At 48.4% G+C, this 25,882-nt stretch overlaps 1 pseudogene across 1 annotated transcript in view; it reads right to left on the bottom strand.

Moving 5' to 3' along the window:
• The window catches only part of LOC146871792 (5' exonuclease Apollo-like), a 323,020-nt pseudogene that overhangs the window by 243,265 nt on the left and 53,873 nt on the right, over positions 1 to 25,882 (bottom strand). The gene's annotated exons all lie outside the window — the stretch shown is intronic.

The following is a 25,882-nucleotide window of genomic DNA, read 5'->3' as shown; positions in this document are numbered from 1 at the left end:
CTGGAGAAAATGATATGGTTTCGCCCTTATAATGTAATTTTTCCAGTGATAATACCATTTACAGAGGTTACTTTAATTGCGATTACAGGTATGAAGCAATTAAAGTGAAACTTTAAACCCTTCCTTATTTTAATGTTATGCACTAATCCATTAAACATCCACCAAATCACCATGGCCCAACCTTGTTATTCCTACAGTGGGGCAGGCTGGTTAGACACTGAATTCTACCTAACATTTTGCAAGATAAAAACAAACCCAAGTTCAAAAAGAAATGTCTTGTTACTTACCGGTAATCTTCATTACCCCGATTAGGGTCCTCCTTGTCCCAGTCCTTACAAAGTGAGGAAGTCCTGCCTCCAGCCAGCCAATCAAAACGCTAAAATCAAACGTCAAAGGTCATATAAACCCCTCCCACCCACCGCCATGCCTGTTATCAACAAGTGCCAGACACAAACACAGCGGGAGGGAGGGAAGAGGACTGGGACGAGGAGGACCCTAATCAGGGTAATGAAGATTACCGGTAAGTAACAAGACATTACCCCCTCATGGGTCCTCCTCATCCCAGTCCTTACAAAGTGAGGAACTCACACGCAGAGAACCAAGAACAGAAAACGCAGGACACCAGGGATCCATGCAAATGTACAAAAAGTAATCAAACAAATGATTAATTAACAGCAGCGCCCAAAACGCCAACAGCAAAACAGCCCACAGAGCCATGTAAAACATCAAGGGGAAAACGCTGAACAAACGCGTGATGGCACTGCCAAACGGGTGCACCACAAACCTCCAGGATAGAGACCCCAGCCGCCTCAGTCCAGGAAGTGGACACAGAACGTGTCGATGACCCTGCATCTGAGACGGAGGAGGCAGACCCACAGACCCACAAGATAGGCAGACCGCCAAACGTACATAGCAAAAGAAGGCGGAAAGAGAAACCAACCAACCCCGAGCCACACTCCCACAGGAGACAAACAGGGTAAGAGAAAGATGAAACCCCAAGGCACAGAGGAAGAAAAACCGAAGGGTGCTAACATCCAAGGATGAAGGAACAAAGGAATCCCCAACCCGAGGCAAAATACGAAGGAATCACCTCCAGCTGCAAATGGAACACGGAGGAAACTTATGGAGAATGGCGGGGGCCCAGGCGCTAAACAACCCCATCCAGCAGAAACAACAAAAAATAAGGGAAGGAGAGAAGCAAAGCACCCAACCGAAGTGCAGAGGCGACAGCCAATAAAAAAGCCACTGTTGCGGACAACCACAACTAACAACCTCAAACTAAGGCACAAAAGGGGGCAACAGCAGACCCAACAAAACAGTAGGCAAACCCAAGAAGGCACAATCACAGGAGAGATCGGATGTGGAAGCCGAAAACAACACAGAATCCGGCTCACCCAAAAGAGCAACAACCTCCAAAGAGGCCCGGACCACTGCCCTACGAGCAGACAAGGCAGAAGGGCAAAGGCCCAACAAAAACTCATCTTGGAAAAAGACAAGAACAGAAGTCGTACCACCAACCACGGATCCAGGCCAAGAGAAGAGCACCAAGAGACAAAAGAGTCCCAACGTGCACCACAGTCCATAAGTGCTGAAGGCCGACACGACAATGGAATGCCACAGGCCACCACAGAAGAACAGCCCAAAGATGCCAACGACAGCCGCTCAAGAGCCAGGCCGACAGATACAGGCGACAAAAATAGGGCAAAGACAGGTGCGGACACAAAAGCGGAGCCGAGTCAAGGGAAACCGGCCAACCCGCCCCCCCTCCAGCAGCAGCAGGAGGGGAAACCAAAGACAGCGAGGTCAAAAAAGAGCAACCAACAGCACAGACACCTACATCCCCTCGAATACCTCGCAGCACCCCAGGAAGAGGGAAATAGGAGGGAAGACATACAGAAAGCCCGAAGGCCAAGGAAACAAGAGAGCAACCACCAAGCCAGAGAACAGACCACCTCAGAACAAAAACCGTGGGAGAAGAGCGACGTGAGGGGAAGCAAAAGACCAACCCAGAGAGTCCAGATCTGAAGACAAAGGCCCCGGAACAGAGGAACAGACAGACGGCACAAAACAGAGGACGGGAGGAAGCGGCCCAAACTGTCCTTAAGAAATGCAGATGCCTCTGAACGGAAACAGCCCTCAATGTCAACAGATGAGATGTCACTCAGACACAAATCACAGAAGGCAGCAGGTACAGAAACGCACACCTGGGCCCCCCAAGAAGGCGCAAGTAACAACAAGCCACCTGATTATCGGAACGAACGAACAGACTCGGCAGCCACCAGAGACCCCAACGCGGCCCCTCAACCCCAAGGACAGGTCAACAAGAGGAGAGAAGGAAGCAGAAAATGCACCCCCACACTAGGGCGGGAGAGCAAAGCCACCATACCAAAGTAGGAACCAGAACAGGGGAGAGTGGAAACAGAGCCATGCAGCCTGTATGGGAAGGGACCCAACGAGCCAACAGAAGACTCACCAAGGACCCAAGGCGCAGGTGAGCTCAAGGAATCACAGCCGTGGAGGCAGCCACCAACCCCCGAACCTGTAACTAACCCCGAGCCGGGGAAGAACGGTGACCCGGCAGGACCCGCAGAAGAGTCAAAATGGCAGAGAACTGAGCATGAGGGCGAAAATAGCCCCCTACAAAGCATCGACCAGGTCTCCGAGAAACTGAAGACCCAGAATAGGAACCAGATGAGAAAAGGTCAGATCCAACAAGAACCCCAGATCCTGGAACAAGGTCATCAACACCACCATTGCCAGAAGAGCCACAAGGAGGGTGGAAGCAGAAACCAGACAAAAGCAACATAGGGAAACACCGGGAAAACCCAGACCCAGCAAAAATCCCCACAGCAGGAGCCAAGACTGCGGAAAAACCAGGGGAGCAGCAGAGAGGCCAAAAGGCAACACCTGAAAATGACAATGGAACCCGTCCACCACAAACCACAGGAACCGCTGACCTGCCGGATAGACGGGAAAGTGAAAACAGGCGACTTCCAAACACAGGGAAGCCAAAAAATCGCCCACCAGGATGAGGGGAACTACGGACAGCAACGGGAGCATTCAAAAGTGCCCAGCTGCACCAAACTGTACAAAGCCCGGAGGATACAGAAACCGAGCCGAAGGAACCATCGCGCATCCATCACCGGGACCAGGAACTAAGAGAAATAGAACCCCAGGCCCCGTTCCGTCACCAGAACCAGCACAAGAGCGCCCCAGGACAAAAACAGACCGACGCCAGAGAAGATGGCAGAGCGCATCACGGGCCAATAGACAACAGAGTAACCTCGAAAACAGGCCATAAGGGGGACGACCATGGAGCGGAATCTGGCAACCAAGAGCGATGACCGACAAGACCTAGCAGGCGGAAACCAGACCGGACCAATGATCCAGGAACAACCGAGCCGAGTCCCCAAAATTGCAACAATGCCAACAATGTAGACAGGGAACTCACACCCAGTGAAACACCAGGAGTTGAACACATAACCTCTTGAGGAAGAGACCGCAAACCCAACCACCAGGCCACGGTGACACCACCTGGGCAGAACACCACTAGGGGTAGCTGCATGCGCTGAGAGAGGCTGGGAACCAAATGGAACGAAGCCCCCCCCTCACCACAGGCCTGGCCACGAAAGGGCTGAGAAGAAGACAGAGCACCCAGAAACTCCAGTACATGGAAAAAAGACAAGTCCCTCCGCAGAAACAGTCTGGAGAGCAAGCCAAAAAAGCCAGGGATGCACAAAAGGCAGGCAATGGACCAAGGTGCGGTCCAGAGAAAACCGCCTACCAACCACTGCCTCCCCCGCAGTTGAGGCAAGGGCTCTCAAGGCAACAAAAGTACAGCAGACAGAAATTGAGGCAAGACCTCCACCAGCGCCAAGACAGGAGTGAGATCCCCCTGATCCGGAAGACAGTCAAACAGGTACCTAAACCCTTCAAATGGACCTGCGAAGCAAAGGCTGAAGAAACGGCAGTACGTACCCCAAAAGAAAAGTAGCAGAAGAACGCCCAAGAGTGGACTCCACCACCCGCACAACTGGGACAGCCCAGAAAGGGAAAAAGAAGAAGAAGCCACGGAGGACAAAACAGAATTCACCCTAGGAGCCAGAGGGAACCGGGCGACAAAGTCCGCCAGGTGACACCACTACCCCAGAAAGCGCGCACCCCCTGCACGGCGGCAGGAAGCCACACCACAGGACATCATGAAAAGGCAGGAAATCCACCACCGAGGAACTACACAGGGAGCAAAACCCAACATCAGACAAGGACCAGGGGTCAAATCCCAGCTCAGCACAAACAGGGATCAACACGTCCGAAAAACCTTGCCACGTATGTACTTCCCCCAGGTGAACAGTTCATGGCCACACAAACAACCCCAGCCCAGTTCGCAGAAGGCTCAAGCAGCGCAGCCCGTACAACAGAATGAAAGAATCCTGCAAACAGACCAAGAAAGTCATAAAGGACATTAGGCTGCACGGAGAAAGATGTCGTAGGCACTTTGGGAGGAATACTCAACACCCATGGCCACAAGCAGGAAGAGCAAACCACACAGGAAGCCCAGCCCACACCAGGAAGTGCCCAGCCACTCCAATTTAACACTGTCTCCAATTAACCAAGTCCTGTGAAACACAAGACATGGAAATCACAAAGGACAGCCCTGCAGTCACCCCCCCCACTCTCCCACAGCCACAGAATAAAGCACCATGGCTGCGGGAGCCGGACGCTGCTGGAAGACCCCAGCGCCGGAACGACCCGGGGCCAGGACATCAGGAAAGCTCCCCAGCCCAGCACATGCGCGGGGAGCATCCTGACCCAGGAGCAGGAGCGCGGTCGACCGGAGCACCGGTACAGCCGCGCAGAAACAAGCAACAAAGCCAGAACAAACAGCAGGTTAAAGACCTTCAACAAAAAGATTGACAAAAACTCATGGCACCGCAACATGACCTGCAACCACTGGAAACAGCAACAGGATACACGGAGCACCAGCGTTCCGACCGCCGTGGGAGCAAGAAAAAAACAGGAATCGCAGTGGGTGGGAGGGGTTTATATAACCTTTGACTTTTGGTTTTAGCGTTTTGATTGGCTGGCTGGAGGCAGGACTGCCTCACTTTGTAAGGACTGGGACGAGGAGGACCCATGAGGGGGTAATGGCTTTATTATTGGTTGCTCAAGTATTACCTGTCTGGCGGAGAGTGGGCAGCTTTAGCTTTCAGCTGATTTTATGTTTCTTGTTTTTGAAGTTTAATGCACATTTCAATCTTGAAATGAATTAAATAAAATTGGGAAACAAATTTAAATGTTTTTAGGAACAGGGGACCACACAATGTATCCTTCCTGGGGCATCAAAAATCCATAAAATGACACTGCTCCAATCTCCTTGTATCCTGGCTAGCATTTCCTACTTTGCTTCCTGACAACCTTTTTTGGTCACTGCCCATTTACGTTAAATAACAGGCGCACAGGGCAGGGCAGAAAACTTGGAGGCAGAGCCGAGCTAGAGGTGACCCTGTGCCAGCAGTTGTCCTTTGGCTCCAAGAGCCGGATTACATACAGTACAGAAGCCACCACGTGGTTTACACATTTAACAGCTGCAAAATAAAAATGGCATATGTACAAAGAGCTCATCAGTAAATAAAGGATATATCACATTTTTAGACATTTCTTACAACACAAAAGCTGGATCTGCTCTGTGTTTTACCCAAACAAGCATTGGCAAAGCCAGTAGGTTCCGCTTATGCGAGAGTTAATGGCTTTGACAATGTGTTTTAGCCATGTTGTACACCAGTATTGCTGCTGTTCAGCATGGACCAAAGTTAGTCTTGTGGGATGGGGTGGGGTCGACTGGCGTAGATTGAGTGGGTAGATTGGGGTAGAGTGGAGTGAAGTGGAGAAGAATGGGGTAAAACGGGATAGATTGGGATGATTGTACTAAATTGCCGTGGAGTAGAAAAGGGTAGTTTGAACTAGGGCAGAGTGGGGTAGATTAGAGTTGAATGGGGTAGACTGGTTGTGGGGTGGAATGAAGTGGGGTGGTTTGGAGTGGGGTAGATTTGAATGAAGTAGATTGGATTCAGGTAGATTGGAGTGGGAAGTTTGGAGTGGGGTAGATTAGAATGGTGTAGAAAGGGTTGGGGTAGATTGGAGTGGGGTTGATTGGAGATGGATAGATTGATGTGGTAGATTGGAGTGTGGTAGATTGAATTAGGCTTGATTGGAGTTGATTGGGGTGAAGTGGGGTAGATTGGATTAGGGTAGAGTGGGATAGATTGGAGTGGGGTAGATTGGAGTGGAGTGAAGTAGGGTAGAATGAGGAAGAGTGGAGTAGGGGTGGATTGGGGAAGATTAGCATGGAATGGAGTCTGGTAGATTGGAGTGGGGTGGGGTACACTGGAGTGGAGTGGGATAGACTGGAGTGGAGACTGGAGTGAAATAGGGTAGATTGGAGTGAAGAATGGAGTAGGGTGGGGTGGATTGGAGTGGAGTGGGTTAGATTAGATTGGGGTGGATAGGAGCAGGGGAGATTGGAGTAGTGTGAGGTAGATTGGAGTGGACTGTGGTAGATTGTATTGGAGTGGGATAGATTGGAGTCGTGTAGAGTGGGGTAAATTGGAGTGGATTGGGGTGGAGTGGGTTGGATTGGGGTAGACTGGAGTGGGGTGGATTGGGGTAGATTGGAGTGAAATGTGGTAGATTTGACTGGAGCAGGGTAGATTTGGGGTAGATTGGAATGGATTCGAGTGGAGTAGGGTAGATTGAGGTAGATTGGAGCAGAGTGGGGTAGATTGGAGTAGAGTAGAGTGGAGTGGGTGTAGGAGAGTAGGATCTGCACTTATGTTGCCCCCACATTTTTTCTGATGTATACACTGGTTTCTGGCTATAGTCTGGCTGGGTCCCTGCTAATCAGGGCCCCAGTCTCACTGATCTCTCTAAACAACTTGGTGTGCCTATTAGATGCACTAGTGATTGGATACTGTGGTACCTTATGAGCCCCTAGTATATGGTACCTTAGCTACCTAGGGCATTGGTACTTCACAGGCCTACCAGGGGCTGCAGCATGTATTATGCCACCCCTGGGAAGCATTCTCAATCTGACACCACAGGCCTGCTACTGCAGCCTGTGTGAGGTAGTGTTAGCACTCCTCACTGAGGTATAGGTTCCTATATCTCACCATACACACACATATAAACCTATCAGCCACCCCTCTTGCAGGCCCTAACAATCCTGAGGGCAGGGTGCTTGGTTTACTATGTGAGGGGGTGCTTCTGCATGAGCAGGTCCCCTCTGCAGCTGGCAGACTCTATTCTCTGCTGCTGTTTGTGGATGTGGTTAAACCATATTCTCTTAAGTGCATTATAACCTCGCGGTAAATGCTAACTTTGGAATGACTGCATCAAAACATGTCGTGTTTGGTGTCAAACAACTTGGAATCATACCCCCACACCAGTAACTGGTGTGGGAGTATGATCCCACTCTTCTAGAGGGGATGACATGTACCCACTGTACTAAACGGTAGAAACCTCCTAGAGCCCTGGCATCACAAAATGGATGCCACCAGCACAGACACTGGGCTGCCCTCCTGCTGCTGACCGAAACTCGCAGTGGAGGAAGCCCAACAAAAGGTATCCTGTCACAGGGAGGTGTCACCACCTCCCAGACAGGATTTAGTGTATTGGAGCTGGGTGGGTGCACTCTTAGAATGCTTTGAAGTCCTGCACTGGGGGAGCAGTAGGCTCCTCTATGCATATGCCAGCTCAAACCGGTTCAGGGGCTACCTGCCCCTGCTCTGGCACGAAACTGGACAAAGGGAAGTGGGTGTAACCACCCACTACCCTGACCCTCCCAGAGGAGTGGTCATAGAGCTAGTCCCTCCCCTATCTTCACTATAAGATAGCAAGCATTGCCAATGCAATTCAGATTACCCTGGACGACGCTCTACAAAGAAGAATCCTGGCCCTTCAACGTTCCACTATCTCTGGAAGACTGAAGAATCTCCCTTGGAGTCAAGGAGTGACTCCCCTGCTTGGCAGGCACCAATAACTTCAATCAACGGTTGCAAACTTCAGCGCTCCCGCCGGAGTCCGAAGTCCCTGCGGCCCCAGAAGTGGATTTCCTGACCTCTTGACAGCCATTTTGAGTCCCCAGCGAAGCTGTGGCATCTGGACCCCACGAGTGACGAGGAACTGCAATACCTGGGAACCGTGCACTGATTTTGAGTGCAAACCCCAAACAACGTTCTACGAACCTGTGCTTTGGATCATTTGTGGCCCAAGTCCCTAGCAGGTCTTGTTCCAAAAATCAGCAGCCTACCCCATCCCGAGTGACCGTGGGCCCATGTGAAACTTTTCCTGTGAAGGTGTCTTCGCGGTTACTTGCCCGTTGGCTAGTGACTCCCTCGAAGACTTTCTAACCAACTTCAAGGGCTCTCCTCTGGTTGCTCTGGACCTGCCCTCACTTACCCTCACTGAGTAAGTCCATCAGACCTTGGTGGTTTGCATCACTGACTATCTTCAGTCCACACAAGACTTGCAGTTGCCAAGGCTTGTTGGCTCCAATCCGGTTGCCAACACCGTCATCAGCTGCAGACGTTGTGAGACACCCGGAATCCAGCTGCTGGTCATCATCGATCCCTCCTGGACCTCGTGATCGAAGAGACAAAACACCAACGACGACCTGAAGCGACGCGACATCTATGGTCATCCATCTTGCTGGCCATTGGTCACTGGCAGGTGACCTTGAACACTGTTCCCTCAATTTTCAGGTCTTCTCCATCTTCAATCCACCTTCGGATTCCAGCGGACACCTCTTCAGTCGTCTCAAGCAGCAAGTCTTCATTGGTCTCCATTGAAAACAGCATGGCGACCCGACACCAAAAGACACCTATGCACCCGGCTTCCCTGGGTGAGGTAACTCGTGCACTCCGGTGCCCAAGTGTGTGTTGGCCCTCGAAATACTTAGCTGTAAGTGGCTTGCTTGTTGACTTCTTCGAAGTGCCATAAAACTTTAAAATACAAACCGCGACTTGCTCCATTGTAACCTATCGGAAACCCGCGGCTGTGTTTAGACACTGCACGCGTCTCCAGTGGGCTTGTTACTTACCTGCTAACACTGCAGTAGTGAGGCCCTAGCAATTCCCAAGGCCCTAGGCTTTGTCATTTTGCAAGTCGACTTTGTTAAACCATTTTCTTAGTATATGGTCTGTGACGCCCCTAGGGCTCCAGCCATATTTGTGCTTCATTTATTAAGAATTGTTGACATTTAAATGTGTATCTGGGTTCTAATCTCATAAAGTGATTAGTAGAGTGTATCTAGAAATAAATACATATATATTTGATATATATACCTGTGTGGTGTCCTTTTCATTTGGTAATTCAAGAGATTATAAGGTAAAACAAGCTGCTTTATATTCCTCAGAGACTTAGCCTGAAGGCTGCTCTCCACAGCTACCACTAGGATAGCTTTCTTTAAAAGGTTGTCTTAAACCTATCTACCAAGAGTCGAATTGGACTGGTGCAAGGTGGCCACTATAACTAGTGACCAGCATATGCCAGGCCAACTTCTCACATTGGTGGGCAGCGTGTGGGATTCCAGCTTGCCATTGTTTTACCAGAAAATCTCTATTTGAATTACTAACTGAAAACCACTAAAGGTACTTAAGGTACATATAAAGTCAAGCTAGTATCAATAAGTTCTACTGAACTTAGAGCTGTTTGTGAAGGGATAAGCACACCCTTGCTACAGCTCAAGCTAGATTCAGTAGGCCTCAACTAGTGTAGGTAGTACAACACTGCACAACACTAGTATGTCTCACCAAGGTGGAGCCAGTGGGTCCACCCCATCTCAGTACAAAGACATAGCCTACACTGACCTGAAGGCCTTATGCTGTGAAAGACAACTGAGGGTGGGCAGGAGTCCCTCCTCACAACACCTGATAGATCTGTTAGTAGCAGATGATCTGAAACTGGCTCTAGGAGCTAGTGGGTCTGCATCAGGGAGTGGGTCAACCATATTCTCTGGGTCTGATGATGAAAATCAAGATGACCAGGAGTCTGTGATTGAAGGGCCAGACCCAGAAGGGTCTGAACAGAACAGAGGAATTCTCCTTAAGAGAGCTGACAAAGTGGGAGAAAGGCCTAGGTCCCCCTCAAGGGACTCTGACCATTCATACCACTCTGGAAGAGAATCTGTTCCACAGAGGAACTCACACTATCCCAGAGAGACCTCCTCTGACAGAAGGTTCAAGATGCTCCAGTATGAGGAAGCTAGGCTTGCCCTCAGAACCAGGCAATTGGCCTTAGATAGGGAAGCCTTCGAGCTCCAAAGAGCTTCTAAGAAGGAGGGGTTAGATACCCCTGGCGGCAGCAACAGTGTCCCTAGAGGCAGAGATTACATTCCAGACCATTGAAACCTGTCCAAGGTTGTTCCTCCCTAGCAGAGTGGGGATGATAGCCACAAATTGATAACTGCTATGGAGAGGGCCTGTAGAGTTCAACAGGTCCCCCAGACACAGTGAGCAGCAATCTTGTGGCTCTCCTTTTCAGATAAAGGTAGAGACAAGCTCCTCACTGTTAGAGAAGAGGATGCTAATGATTATGAAGCCCTGAAGAGTGCTTTGATAGATGGGTTTGGCTTAACCACTGAACAGTACAGGTTGAAGTTCAGAGACACCCAGAAAGCACAGACTCAGGATTGGACTGACTTTGTTGATTGTGCAACCAAGGCTCTAGAAGGTTGGCTGGTGGGTAGTAGAGTAACTGACTTTAAGGGATTGTATAATCTTATAATGAGAAAACAGATCCTTAATAATTGCCAGAACCAGTTGTTGCATCAGTACCTGGTGGACTCTGATCTGACCTCTCCCCAAGAATTGGGAAAGAAGGCAGACAAATGGGTCAGAACCAGGGTGAGGCAGAAAAACCAGAACCAAGGTGGTGACACTAAGAAGCAAGATCCTAAAGGCTCAGATAAAGGTGGGGATAAGTCTAAAGACCAGAAGTCTTCATAAGGGCCCCAAAAATCTGCATCTGGTGGGGAGTCACAATCTGCAAAGGGAAAAGGCCAAAAGAAGCCCTGATGCAAGTTCTGTAAACAGAAAGGGCACTGGACTTCTGATTGTACCAAGTCCAAAGACCAAACCACCACCACTCCAGCCTCTAAGGCAACTGTTCCCCCTAGTGCAGTCATTGGTGGAGGTAATACTCAGAATAAGGGTGTAGTAGGGTTGACCCTGGGTTCTGATGTGGACTCTGGCCTAGTCAGAGTACCAACACAGGCGTTGCTAGTTTGTGAGGGAGACCTTGATATGTCCTTCCTAGTGAGCCCCAGTAATCTGGGCAAGTACAAACAGCAGCCTATCATAAATGGCAAACAGGCTTTGGCATTTAGGGACACAGGTGCTAGTGTCACCATGGTGGCAAAGGATCTAGTGGACCCTGCACAGATCATCCTGGGTGAAATGTACCAGGTAATCAATGCAAGCAACACCAGGACCAACCATAGCCTGGCAGTTGTGAATTTCTCCTGGGGAGGGGTAACTGGCCTCAAAAAGGTAGTAGTCAGTGCAGACCTCCCTGTCGAATGTTTGTTGGGCAATGATCTGGAGACTTCAGCCTGGTCTGAAGTAGAATTATGGACTCATGCCGAGATGTTGGGCATACCTGCAGAGATATTTGCTGTGACCAGGTCACAAGCCAAAATGCATAAAGCTGAACCAGCTCTTGATCCTGAAACTATGGACCATATGCTACCCAAGAGGAGGAGCAGTAGGGTTAAGGCTGGGCCTTCCCCTCTGTCTCAGATCTCAGATTCCCCTCCTGAGGGAGGAGAAGCAGATCCTGAAGAAGGAACTGCCCCAGAGGAACTTGAGCCTGGTCAGGTTGAGTTCTTGGGGGCAGGGGGACCTTCCAGGGAAGATCTGAGCAAAGAACAACAGTGCTGCCCCACTCTTGAACCCCTCAGACAGCAGGCTGCTGCTGGGGCTGCTGGGAGTGCTAGTGGGTCCCATAAGGTTTATTGGGATGAGGGGCTCCTATATTCTGAGGCTAGAGATCCTACCCCTGGAGCCACCAGGAGGTTGGTAATTCCTCAGATGTTTAGGGGGTTCCTCTTGACCCTAGCACAGGACATCCCATTAGCAGGACACTTGGGCCAAAACAAGACCTGGGACAGGCTTGTACCACATTTTCATTGGCCACACATGTCTGAGGACACCAAGGAGTTTTGTCGCTCCTGTGTCACTTGCCAAGCCAGTGGCAAGACAGGTGGCACAATAAAAACGCCCACCTGATACCACTGCCTGTGGTGGGGGTTCCCTTTGAAAGGGTAGGGATTGACATTGTTGGTCCCCTTGACCCACCAACTGCACCTGGGCACAGATTTATACTGGTGGTAGTGGATCATGCCACCAGGTATCCAGAAGCTATACCCCTAAGGACTACCACAGCTCCTATGGTAGCAAGAGCCCTCATTGGGGTTTTCTCCAGAGTGGGTTTCCCTAAGGAGGTCATTTCTGACAGAGGTTCTAATTTTATGTCAGGGTATCTAACTGCAATGTGGAAGGAGTGTGGTGTCAACTACAAATTCACTACTCCCTATCACCCACAATGCAATGGGTTAGTTGAGAGATTCAACAAAACCCTAAAGGGAATGATTAAAGGCCTTCCAGAAAAGCTTAGGCGAAAATGGGACCTTTTACTTCCCTGCCTTCTGTTTGCTTACAGGGAGGTTCCACAGAAGGGGGTTGGCTACAGCCCTTTTGAACTTCTGTTTGGGCACCCTGTTAGAGGACCATTATGTCTGGTGAAGGAGGGATGGGAGTTACCTCTCAAACCTCCCAAACAGGATGTGATGGACTATGTACTTGGTCTCCGCTCCAGGATGGCTGAGTACATGAAGAAGGCCAGTAAAAACCTTGAGGCAAGCCAAGAACTCCAAAAAGCTTGGCATGACCAAAAGGCTGTCTTGACTGTTTACCAAAAAATGTGAAACTCCAATTGGATTGTGGAACGTCGCACTCCTTGTGTTTATGGTAGATGCTGTTGGATTTATTTAGGGTGCCTGGTAAATGGCCTCCTGAGCCAGGAGGTGAAAACTATAATTGTAAATGCGTTGTCTCCCGTAGGAGTAACGTCCTTTACTCAGCACTCCGTTATTGTCAAAATTCAAATAATGGTAATCCAGTTGGTAATGCTTTCTTTGACAATTTGTTTTTTAATTAGAATTGTGAACAACTTCTTTAACATTCATACTATTTCAAGCATAGTATAATCCATGTAGGTTGTCAACAAATTCATGATCAAGTTCAAACTTCAAAATATTTCAGCCCTATGCATTTCGGGCGAACCCTTCTTCAGGGGGCTTACATTTCTGAAAGCATAAAACATTATGTTCAAATGACTAGGTACAACACAAATTTCATCAAAAAATTGTCAATACGTATTGCGCTAGCACCCATTGTGATGTTAAGGAAAGTCAAAAGGTTTGTAAACGGAAGAGTACCGGACTATGAAGATTGTGAAATTCATGCAATGTGGTGTTGGTAAGCATGTGAATTTGTGTGAGAGCACTGTCAGAGAAAAGTAACGTGAACTGTGACTAGAACGACTTAAATTTCAAAGGTGAAACTAAACCTTTGAAATTTAAGTCGTATTAGTCACAATTCACGTTTCTTTTCTCTGACAGCGTTCCCACACAAATTCACATGCCCGCCTACACCACATTGCACGAATTTCACAATCTTAATAGTCCGGTACTCTTCCGCTCACAAACCATTGAATGTTCAAACAGGAGTTTAGTTTCACCTTTGAAATTTAAGTCGTTCTAGTCACAGTTCACGTTACTTTTCTCTGACAGTGCTCTCACACAAATTCACATGCTTGCCAACACCACATTGCATGAATTTCACAATCTTCATAGTCCGGTACTCTTCCGTTTACAAACCTTTGGACTTTCCTTAACATCACAATGGGTGCTAGCGCAATACGTATTGACAATTTTTTGATGAAATTTGTGTTGTACCTAGTCATTTGAACATAATGTTTTATGCTTTCAGAAATGTAAGCCCCCTGAAGAAGGGTTCGCCCGAAATGCATAGGGCTGAAATATTTTGAAGTTTGAACTTGATCATGAATTTGTTGACAACCTACATGGATTATACTATGCTTGAAATAGTATGAATGTTAAAGAAGTTGTTCACAATTCGAATTAAAAAACAAATTGTCAAAGAAAGCATTACCAACTGGATTACCATTATTTGAATTTTGACAATAACGAAGTGCTGAGTAAAGGACGTTACTCCTACGGGAGACAACGCATTTACAATTGACTGTTTACCAGCCAGGCCAGAAAGTGTGGGTGTTGGAGCCTGTGGCCCCAGCAGCTCTCCAGGACAAATGGAGTGGCCCCCATACAATTGTTGAGAAAAATGGAGAGGTCACCTACTTGGTAGATCTTGGCACTCCCAGGAGCCCCCTTAGGGTGCTCAATGTCAACAGACTTAAGCCATATGTGGACAGGGCTGACATGAGCTTGCTCATGGCAAATGATGAGGACCAGGAGGAGGAGAGTGACCCTCTCCCTGACCTGCTCTCACAGAACCCTGATGATGGATCAGTTGATGGTGTTGCTTTGGCAAGCAGCCTCACTGAACATCAACAAACTGAATGTAGACAAGTGCTACATCAGTTTAGACATATGTTTAGCCTGACCCCAAGTCAGACTTCCTGGTGCACCCATGAGGTGGACACTGGAGTCAGTCTGCCTGTAAAGAGTAAAATCTACAGGCAACCTGACCATGTCAGGGATTGTATCAGGACTGACGTCCAGAAAATGTTGGAGCTAGGTGTTATTGAGCCCTCAGATAGCCCTTGGGCTAGCCCAGTAGTTCTTGTGACAAAACCTCACACCCAGGGTGGTAAGAAAGAGATGAGGTTTTGTGTTGACTACAGGGGCCTCAATGCAGTCACCAGGACTGATGCCTACCCAATACCAAGGGCAGATGAACTAATAGACACTTTGGCCTCAGCCAAGTATCTCAGTACATTTGACCTTACAGCTGGCTATTGGCAAATCAAGTTAGCTGATGATGCCAAGGCTAAAACAGCATTTTCGACCCCTGGTGGGCACTATCACTTTGTGGTAATGCCCTTTGGTTTGAAGAATGCACCTGCCACATTTCAGAGGTTGGTGAATAAAGTTCTGACTGGTATGGAAACCTATTGCTCAGCTTATCTTGATGATATTGCTGTCTTTAGTTCCACCTGGCAGGATCACCTGGTGCACCTCAGGAATGTACTGGAGGCCCTGCAGAAAGCAGGCCCCACTATCAAGGCCACTAAGTGCCAGATAGGGCAGAGTCAGGTTGTGTACCTGGGCCACCTTGTAGGTAGAGGCCAGGTTCAACCATTGCAGAGCAAGATCCAGACCATAATGGAATGGGTAGCTCCAACCACCCAGACACAGGTGAGAGCCTTCTTGGGCCTGACTGGGTATTACAGGAGGTTTGTTAAGGGATATGGATCTATAGTGACCCCTTAAATGATCTGACCTCCAAGAAAATGCCAAAAAAAGGTTCAGTGGACAGCTAGCTATCAAAAGGCATTTGATGACCTCAAGCAGGCAATGTGCACTGCCCCCATCTTACAGAGTCCAGATTACAAAAAGAAGTTCATTGTTCAAACAGATGCTTCAGAGCTGGGTGTGGGAGCTGTACTGTCTCAACTTAATGAAGAAGGTTTGGCACTCACTTCATAGTTCAGACTGACCATAAGCCCCTCCTATGGCTCAAACAGATGAAAGGTGAAAATCCTAAACTGCTCAGGTGGTCCATTTCCCTACAGGGGATGGACTATACAGTGGAACATAGACCTGGGACCCAACATGCCAATGCAGATGGACTCTCAAGGTATTTCCACTTAGAACATGAAGACCCAACTGGTCAAGGTTAGTTTAATGTCCCTGCGTTTGGGGGGGGGGGGGTTGTGTAGGAGAGTAGGATCTGCACTTATGGTGCCCCCACTTTATTTCTGATGTATACACTGGTTTCTGGCTATAGTCTGGCTGGGTCCCTGCTAATCAGGGCCCCAGTCTCACTGATCTCTCTAAACAACTTGGTGTGCATATTAGATGCACTAGTGATTGGATACTGTGGTACCTTATGAGCCCCTATGTAGGAAGGTGGAATCTGACTATATGGTTGCCCCCACTTTTTTCCTGGTGTTTGAATGGTTTTTGATTAGTCTGGCTGGGATCCTGCTATCCAGGACCCCGGCCTATCTGCTTACTCCCTTAAATGATTGGTGTGCATATTAGATGCACTAGTGATTGGATACTGTGGTACCTTATGAGCCCCTAGTATATGGTACCTTAGGTACCTAGGGCATTGGTACTTCACAGGCCTACCAGGGGCTGCAGCATGTATTATGCCACCCCTGGGAAGCATTCACAATCTGACACCACAGGCCTGCTACTGCAGCCTGTGTGAGGTAGTGTTAGCACTCCTCACAGAGGTATAGGTTCCTATATCTCACCATACACACACATATAAACCTATCAGTCACCCCTATGGTAGGCCCTATCAATCCCAAGGGCAGGGTGCATGGTTTACCATGTGAGGGGGTGCTTCTGCCTGAGCAGGACCTCTCTACAGCTGGCAGAGTCTATTCTCTGCTGCTGTTTGTGGATGCGGTTAAACCATATACTTTTAAGTGCATTATAACCTCGCGGTAAATGCTAACTTTGGAATGACTGCATCAAAACATGTCGTGTTTGGTGTCAAACAACTTGGAATCCTACCCCCACACCAGTAACTGGTGTGGGAGTAGGATCCCACCCTTCTAGAGAGGACAACATGTCCACACTGTATTACACGGTAGAAATCATCTAGAGCCCTGGCATCACAAAATGGATGCCACCAGCACAGACACGGGGCTGCCCTCCTGCTGCTGACCGAAACTCGCAGTGGAGGGAGCTCAACAAAGGGTTTCCTGTCACAGGGAGGTGTCACCACCTCCCAGACAGGATTTAGTGTATTGGAGCTGGGTGGGTGCACTCTTAGAGTGCTTTGAAGTCCTGCACTGGGGGAGCAGTAGGCTCCTCTGTGCATATGCCAGCTCAAACCGGTTCAGGGGCTACCTGCCCCTGCTCTGGCGCAAAACTGGACAAAGGGAAGGGGGTGTGACCACCCACTACCCTGACCCTCCTAGAGGAGTGGTCATAGAGCTAGTCCCTCCCATCTTTTCACTATAAGATACCACACATTGCCAATGCAATTTAGATTACACCTGGACGACGCTCTACGTAGAAGAATCCTGGCCCTTCAACTTTCTACTATCTCTAGAAAACCGAAGGATCTCCCTTGGCAGGCACCAAAACTACTGAACTGCGGTTGCAAACTTTACCGCTCCCACCGGAGCCCGAAGTCCCTGCATCCCCTGAAGCGGATTTCCTGACCTCTCAACAGCCATTTTGAGTCCCCAGCGAAGCTGTGGCATCTGGACCCCACGAGTGACGAGGAACAGCAATACCAGGGAACCGTGCACTGATTTCGAGTGCAAGCCCTAAACTACGTCCAACGAAGTTGTGCTTTGGACCACTTGTTGTCCAAGCCCCGAGCAGGTCTAGTACCGAAGATCAGCGGCCTACCTTGTCCCGAGTGACCGTGGGCTGTTGGTGAACTTTTCCTGCAAAGGCGTCTTTGCGGTTGCTTGCCCGTTGGCTAGTGACTCTCCAGAACACTTCCACATCACCTTCAAGGGCTCGCCTGGTTGCTCTGGGCCTGTCCTCACTTACCCTCGCTGGGTAAGTCCATCAGACCTTGCTGGTCTGCTCCATCGACAATCTTCCATCCACACAAGACTTGCAGTTGCCAAGGCTTGTTGGCTCCAAACCGAGTGCCGACACTGTCAGCAGCTGCAAACGTCGTGGGATCCTCCGAATCCAGCTGCTGGTCTTCCTCAATCCCTCCTGGTCCTCGTGAGCGAAGAGACAAAATGACATCAGCGACCAGAAGAGACGCGACAGCTGTGGTCATCCATCTTGCTGGCCACCGGTCACTGGCAAGTGACTTTGAACTCTGTCCCCTCAATTTCTAGGTCTTCTGCAACTCCAATCCATCTTCGGATTCCAGCGGACACTTCTCTCGACGACACAAGCAGCAAGTCTTCAGCGATCTCCATTGAAAACAGCATCGCGACCCGACATCAAAGGACACGTATGCACCCGGCTTCCCTGGGTGAGGTAACTCTTGCATTACGGTGCCCAAGTGTGCATTGGCTCTCGAAGTACTTACCCTGTAAGTTGTTTGCTTGTTGTGCACTCCGAAGTGCCCTAGAACTGTAAAATACAAACCGCGACATTTGCCTTTGAAACGCATTGAAACCCGCGTGTGTGTTTAGACACTGCACGCGTCTCCTGTGGGCTGATTACTTACCTGCTAACACTGCAGAAGTGAAGCCCCAGCGATTCCCAAGGCCCTAGGCCTCTTCATATTGCAAGTCAAGTTTGTTAAACCACTATTTTAGTATATGGTCTGGTACGCCCCTATGGCTACAGCCATATTTGTGCTTAATTTATTGAGAACTGTTGATCTTTTGAATGTTTACCTGGCTCTAATCTCATAAAGAGATTAGTAGAGTATATTTAGAAATAAATACATATATATTTGATATATATACCTGTGTGGTGTCTTTTCATTTGGTAATTCAAGAGATTATAAGGTAAAACAAGCTACTTTACATTCCTCAGAGACTTAGCCTGAAGGCTGCTCTCCACAGCTACCACTAGGATAGCTTTCTTTAAAAAGTTGTCTTTAAACCTATCTACCAAGAGTCGAATTGGACTGGTGCAAGGTGGCCACTATAACTAGTGACCAGCATATGCCAGGCCAACTTCTCACACCCTAGTATATGGTACCTTAGGTACCTAGGGCATTGGTACTTCACAGGCCTACCAGGGGCTGCAGCATGTATTATGCCACCCCTGGGAAGCATTCTCAATCTGACACCACAGGCCTGCTACTGCAGCCTGTGTGAGGTAGTGTTAGCACTCCTCATTGAGGTTAAGGTTCCTATATCTCACCATACACACACATATAAACCTATCAGCCACCCCTCTTGCAGGCCCTAACAATCCTGAGGGCAGGGTGCTTGGTTTACTATGTGAGGGGGTGCTTCTGCATGAGCAGGACCCCTCTGCAGCTGGCAGAGTCTATTCTCTGCTGCTGTTTGTGGATGCGGTTAAACCATATACTCTTAAGTGCATTATAACCTCGCGGTAAATGCTAACTTTGGAATGACTGCATCAAAACATGTCGTGTTTGGTATCAAACAACTTGGAATCATACCCCCACACCAGTAACTGGTGTGGGAGTATGATCCCACTCTTCTAGAGGGGATGACATGTACCCACTGTACTAAACGGTAGAAATCTCCTAGAGCCCTGGCATCACAAAATGGATGCCACCAGCACAGACACTGGGCTGCCCTCCTGCTGCTGACCGAAACTCGCAGTGGAGGAAGCCCAACAAAAGGTATCCTGTCACAGGGAGGTGTCACCACCTCCCAGACAGGATCTAGTGTATTGGAGCTGGGTGGGTGCACTCTTAGAGTGCTTTGAAGTCCTGGGGGAGCAGTAGGCTACTCTGTGCATATGCCAGCTCAAACCGGTTCAGGGGCTACCTGCCCCTGCTCTGGCGCGAAACTGGACAAAGGGAAGTGGGTGTAACCACCCACTACCCTGACCCTCCTAGAGGAGTGGTCATAGAGCTAGTCCCTCCCCTATCTTCACTATAAGATAGCAAGCATTGCCAATGCAATTCAGATTACCGTGGATGACACTCTACAAAAAAGAATCCTGGCCCTTCGACGTTCCACTATCTCTGGAAGACTGAAGAATCTCCCTTGGAGTCAAGGAGTGACTCCCCTGCTTGGCAGGCACCAATAACTTCAATCAACGGTTGCAAACTTCACCGCTCCCACCGGAGTCCGAAGTCCCTGCGGCCCCAGAAGCGGATTTCCTGACCTCTCGACGGCCATTTTGAGTCCTCAGTGAAGCTGTGGCATCTGGACCCCACGATTGACGAGGAACTGCAATACCTGGGAACCGTGCACTGATTTCGAGTGCAAACCCTAAACAACGTTCTATGAACTTGTGCTTTGGACCATTTGTGGCCCAAGTCCCTAGCAGGTCTTGTTCTAAAAATCAGCAGCCTACCCCGTCCCGAGTGACCGTGGGCTCCTGTGAAACTTTTCCTGTGGGGGCATCTTTGCGGTTACTTGCCCATTGGCTAGTGACTCCCCCGAGGATTTCTAACTGACTTCAAGGGCTCTTCTGGTTGCTCCAGGCCTGCCCTCACTCACCCTTGCTGGGTAAGTCCATCAGACCTTGGTGGTCTGCATCACTGACTATCTTCAGTCCACACAAGACTTGCAGTTGCCAAGGCTTGTTGGCTCCAACCTGGTTGCCAACACCGTCATCAGCTGCACACGTTATGGCACACTCCGAATCCAGCTGCTGGTCATCGTCGATCCCTCCTGGACCTCGTGAGCAAAGAGACAAAACACCATCGACGACCTGAAGCGACGCGACATCTGTGGTCATCCATCTTGCTGGCCACCGGTCACTGGCAAGTGACCTTGAACACTGTCCCCTCAATTTTCAGGTCTTCTCCATCTTCAATCCACCTTCAGATTCCAGCGGATACCTCTTCAGTCGTCTCAAGCAGCAAGTCTTCATTGGTCTCCATTGAAAACAGCATCGCGACTCGACACCAAAAGACACCTATGCACCCGGCTTCCCTGGGTGAGGTAACTCGTGCACTCCGGTGCCCAAGTGTGTGTTGGCCCTCGAAATACTTACCCTGTAAGTGGCTTGCTTGTTGACTTCTTCGAAGTGCCCTAAAACTTTAAAATACAAACCGCGACTTGCTCCATTGTAACCTATAGGACACCCGCGGTTGTGTTTAGACACTGCACGCGTCTCCTGTGGGCTTGTTACTTACCTGTTAACACTGCAGTAGTGAAGCCCCAGCGATTCCCAAGGCCCTAGGCTTTGTCATTTTGCAAGTCGACTTTGTTAAACCATTTTCTTAGTATATGGTCTGGTACGCCCCTAGGGCTCCAGCCATATTTGTGCTTAATTTATTGAGAACTGTTGACATTTGAATATGTATCTGGGTTCTAATCTCATAAAGAGATTAGTAGAGTGTATCTAGAAATATATATACCTGTGTGGTGTCCTTTTCATTTGGTAATTCAAGAGATTGTACGGTAAAACAAGCTGCTTTACATTCCTCAGAGACTTAGCCTGAAGGCTGCTCTCCACAGCTACCACTAGGATAGCTTTCTTTAAAAGGTTGTCTTAAGCCTATCTACCAAGAGTCGAATTGGACTGGTGCAAGGTGGCCACTATAACTAGTGACCAGCATATGCCAGGCCAACTTCTCACAGTGGGGTAGATTGGAGTGGAGTCAGGTAGGTTGATTTCGGTTATATTGAGTGGAGTAGGGTAGACTGGAGTGGAGTGAATAGGGTAGATTGGAGTGGAGCAGGGTTGATTGATGTGGAGTGGGGTAGATTGGAGTGGAGTAGGGTAAATTGGAGTGGAGTGGGGTAGAATGGAATGGGGTAGATTGGGGTTGAGTGGAGTGTGGTAGATAGTGGTAGAGTGGAGTGGATTGTGGTATTTTGGGGTAGAATGGAGTGGTGTGGGGTAGATTTGAGTGGGGTAGATTGGGGTGGGGTAGATTGGAGTAGGGGAGATTGGGGCAGATTGGAGTGGAGTCGGATAGAGTGGGGTAGATTGGGGTAGAGTGGAGTGGGGTAGATTATGGTAGACTGTAGTGGAGTTGTTAGATTGGAGTGGAGTGGGGTAGATTGTGATAGACTGGAGTGGTGCAGATTGGAGTGGAGTGGATTGAGATATATTGGAGTGGGATAGATTGGAGTGGAGTGGGGTAGATTGGATTGGGGTAGACTGGGGTGGAGTGTGGTAGGTTGGAGTGAGTTTGATTGGGGGGATTGGGGTGGACTGGAGAGGGGTGGATTAGGTTAGATTGGAGTGTAGTGGGGTAGATTGGAGTGGGGTAGATTGGAGTGGGGTAGACTGGAATGGGGTAGATTGTGGTGGATTGGAGTGGGGGTAGATTGGAGTGGAGTGGGGTAGATTGGGGTACATTGGGGTACAATGAGTAGAATTGGGGACATTGAAATGGAGTGGGGTGGACTCGAAAGAGTGGAGTGGGGTAGATTGGAGTGGATTGGATTGGGGTAAATTAAACTGGAGTAGTTTGGGTACATGGTAGTGAAGTGGAGTGGGGTAGGTTGTAGTGAAGTGGAGTGGGGTAAACTGGGGTAGATTGGAGTGGGGTAGATTGGAGTGCAGCGGGGTAAGTGGTGTATAGTGTAGTTGAGTGGCATAGAGTAGAGGGGCGTAGAGTGGAAGGGCATAGAGTAGAGTTGCATGGAGTGGCGTAGATTGCACTTGAGTGGAGTGGTGTGGCATGTCATAGAGTGTCTTAGAGGGGAGGGCCATAGAGTGGTTGCATGTCATAGAGTGTAGTGGAATGTCGTAGAATGGAGTGGTATGGTGTAGAGTGGAAGGGCATAGAGTGTTGTACAGTGGAGCGGTGTAACGTGGAGTGGTGTATTGTGGAGTATGCATGGTGTGCCATTACAGACCACACATATTCAATTGAAATGACCATTACATTTGAACAGACATACAGTTTGACTATTCACAAACGATAATGTGTAGAAATATCATCAGATAGGACTTCAGCATTACAAAACAAAAGTGCTCAATTTGCTCTTTCCTAATTCGGATATATCAGCATAGTTCATTTTTGTTATGTGCTAGAAAGAATAAATCCTACAGCCTCTCCTCTCACATATGTAACCAACAGGATTGCCACATAAATTCTCTTGTTTTGAAGTTAGAGAAAGAAAAGTTAACAACAAGCTGCCTGGGAAGACAGAGCCTGACATTTGATCTCTGTCTTTGAATGCACAGCAAATGTGACAAGAACAAAATGTAAAGGCTTGTTTACAGAAAGCGAGTTCTCTGAAGGATACAGTAAAAAGCCTAAACCAAATAAAGCCAGCAAATAGAAAGTAAGCAGCAACTGTGAGTTACAAACCGCAAAGCCAATAGTAAGCAATGGGCAGAATGCATTCCCAGGGAAGCTTTCAGAATGCCCACAAGATATTGTTAGCAAACCACACAGCTGTGCTGTTTGGTAGGCTTCAACCTAAACAGCAGTTTGGCTGAAGCTTCATTTGCTTGCTTATCTTCATTCAACAGTTAAGCATGACTAACAGGCTGTACCTAAGCTACAGTCTAGTCAAACAGAATGATTTCATTAGACCACAGGGCCTAGTATAGCATGGAACATAGCATGGAACATAGTATTACAGCACTTTTATTGTACCCACATCATGACGATTTAGCCACCAGCCCAGTGTCACTATCTCCTTACATCTGGACTCTATTCCCCTGATGTTACACATGATTGCTCAAGGAATAAAACATATGTCACACAGACAACTCGTTTTGCCCACACTGATCTCCCCAACCCATTCACCCTACACCCCTCCTCTTACAACTTCATTTTGACATGTGCCCTTGGCGTTGCAATAGGGTGCAATCTCCCATCATATCATTATGGGCACTGTTTTCACTTCTGGCCTTTTGTGTGACATCCTAATGCATTATGACTCTTGGGCTGCCTCCATTGAACAAATTAGACTGTAATGCATGTTTATATTTATGTTTATGTTTATAGAGCGAGTGGCTGCCCGTAGGCTTCCCAGCACTAGGAGAAAATGGCATAAGTGATCTTGGTTAGGTCAGAGGGAGAATTTAGGGAAAGAGACAAGTTTTAAGTCTTTTCATGAAGGCTACTTCATCAGCTAGTAAGCGTAAATCTTTGGGTAATGAGTTAAAAATTTTGGGGGCCAGGTGTCGGAAGGATCTTCCTCCCCATCTAGCTCTGTTCATTCTGACTTGCTGCATTAGAAAGTCTGAGGAGGACCTTAGATCCCTGCCTGGGATGTAGTGACCCACCAGTTGTTTTATTAGAGCAGGTCTTCTATTGTTCATAGCTCTATGTTCAATACATGTTGCTTTAAAGGTGATCCTCTCCTGAACTGGGAGCCAGTGTAGGGTCTTCAGGGCCATCTTGGCTGATACCCTTCTCGGGATTTGAAACGGAGTCCTTGCTGCGGCATTTTGAACCACCTGTAGCCGATGGATAACATATTTTGGTGCACCAAGATATAGCGTGTTCCCGTAATCCAACTATGACAGAATCAGGGCTTGTACCACCATTCTGCAAGATTGTAGAGGTAGGATGGGTAGGATTTTTCGGAGCATTTTAAGCAAACCAAAGCATTTGCCTGATAGTTTTTTTGCTTGGGTCTCCATACTTAAATTTTCATCCAGCCAAATTCCTAGATTTTTTATGACCATCTTGGGGGTTGGGGATTCCCCTAACTGGGTTGGCCAGCCGCCGATATTCCTGGGTATGGTGTGATTTCCCAAGAACATCAGTTCGGTTTGGTCTCCGTTTAGTTTCATGCAGGGGCATAGATTATTGTGTATGGACAGGGGATCATTCGTCACTGACAGCACTAGTTGTGTATCGTCGGCGTACGAAACTATGGACAAGCCGAATTCTTGTACTATCTTAGCCAATGGCTGCATATAAACATTAAACTCCGCATGAGAGTTGGAGGATGTCTGAAAGGTGTTCCCCCTCCGTCAGTTGGAAGGTTCTGTCATTCAGAAATGAGGTGTGCCATTTTAGCACTATGCCTGTGATGCCTGCATCCTTTAATTGATTAATCAAAGTGCGATGCTCTACCGTGTCAAATGCCGCGCTTAGGTCTAATAGCAGGATGGCCGCTGTACATCCCTGATCCTGGACTTACTTTAGTTCCTCGGTTCCTACCAGCAAAGCTGACTCTGTGCTATGATGGGGTCGGAATCCCATTTGTGTGTGGTGGAGCCGGTGGTTCTCTTCTAGATATTGGGATAGAGACTGGTTGACACTTTTTTCGGCAATTTTGCCTAGCAATGGTAGAAGGGAAATGGGGCGATAATTTCCAGGTTCTGTTGGCTCTAGCTGTGGCTTTTTAAGTAATGGCCAAATGATAGCATGTTTCCACGATTTCGGGATGAGGCCTTTGGAAAAGGAGAGCGATATCAAGGCTGCTGTGGCTGTTTGTGCTCTGGGGCCGGCCTGTAACAGGATGTCAGGTGTGATAGGATCTTGTGGAGAGCCAGACTTTATTTTTTTTAGGAGAACGGTATTGGCATTGGAGTCCCTATCCTTAAATTCCCCTCATTACAGAAGATGGCGTCCAATATATGACCTTTTACATGGGTGCTAGAGTTTATCAGTTGTTTCAGTTGCATGGCCTCCATGTCCTGAATTAATCAATATCTGGTTTATCAGGCTACAGATTAAAGTCTCCCAGAATTGTAGTAGAACTCTTACATGCCACCATATCTGAAATAAGACCAGGTAATTCCTCAATAAACGGAGAGGCAGGACCTGGTGGTCTATATACTAGTGTACCTGAAAAGGAACTATTGGGGGAGAGTCTGAGGCTGAATAGTATTGCCTCACTGTTGTTTGTAATAATTGGGGTGATAACACAATTTAGAATATTTCTATACAAGATGGCTATACCGCCTCCTGTTTTTCCCACCCTATCCTGATGCTGTATGAAGAAGTCTGGGGGTAGTGCTTGGACTATGTCAGAGCAATGATTTGTAGATGAATAACCAGGTTTGGAAATGGTGTCTGTGAAGACATGGGGAATGAGATGACCCCCCTACACAGCACTAGCAGCCATTCTATGATCAGCCTCCTTTATTTCATACCATGCA

The sequence above is a fragment of the Triturus cristatus genome, chromosome 1_1 (genome assembly GCF_964204655.1).
Source record: "Triturus cristatus chromosome 1_1, aTriCri1.1, whole genome shotgun sequence".
Classification (NCBI taxonomy): domain Eukaryota; kingdom Metazoa; phylum Chordata; class Amphibia; order Caudata; family Salamandridae; genus Triturus; species Triturus cristatus.
Note: the sequence above shows the minus strand (reverse complement) of the source record. Positions and strands in the feature narration are given on the sequence as shown.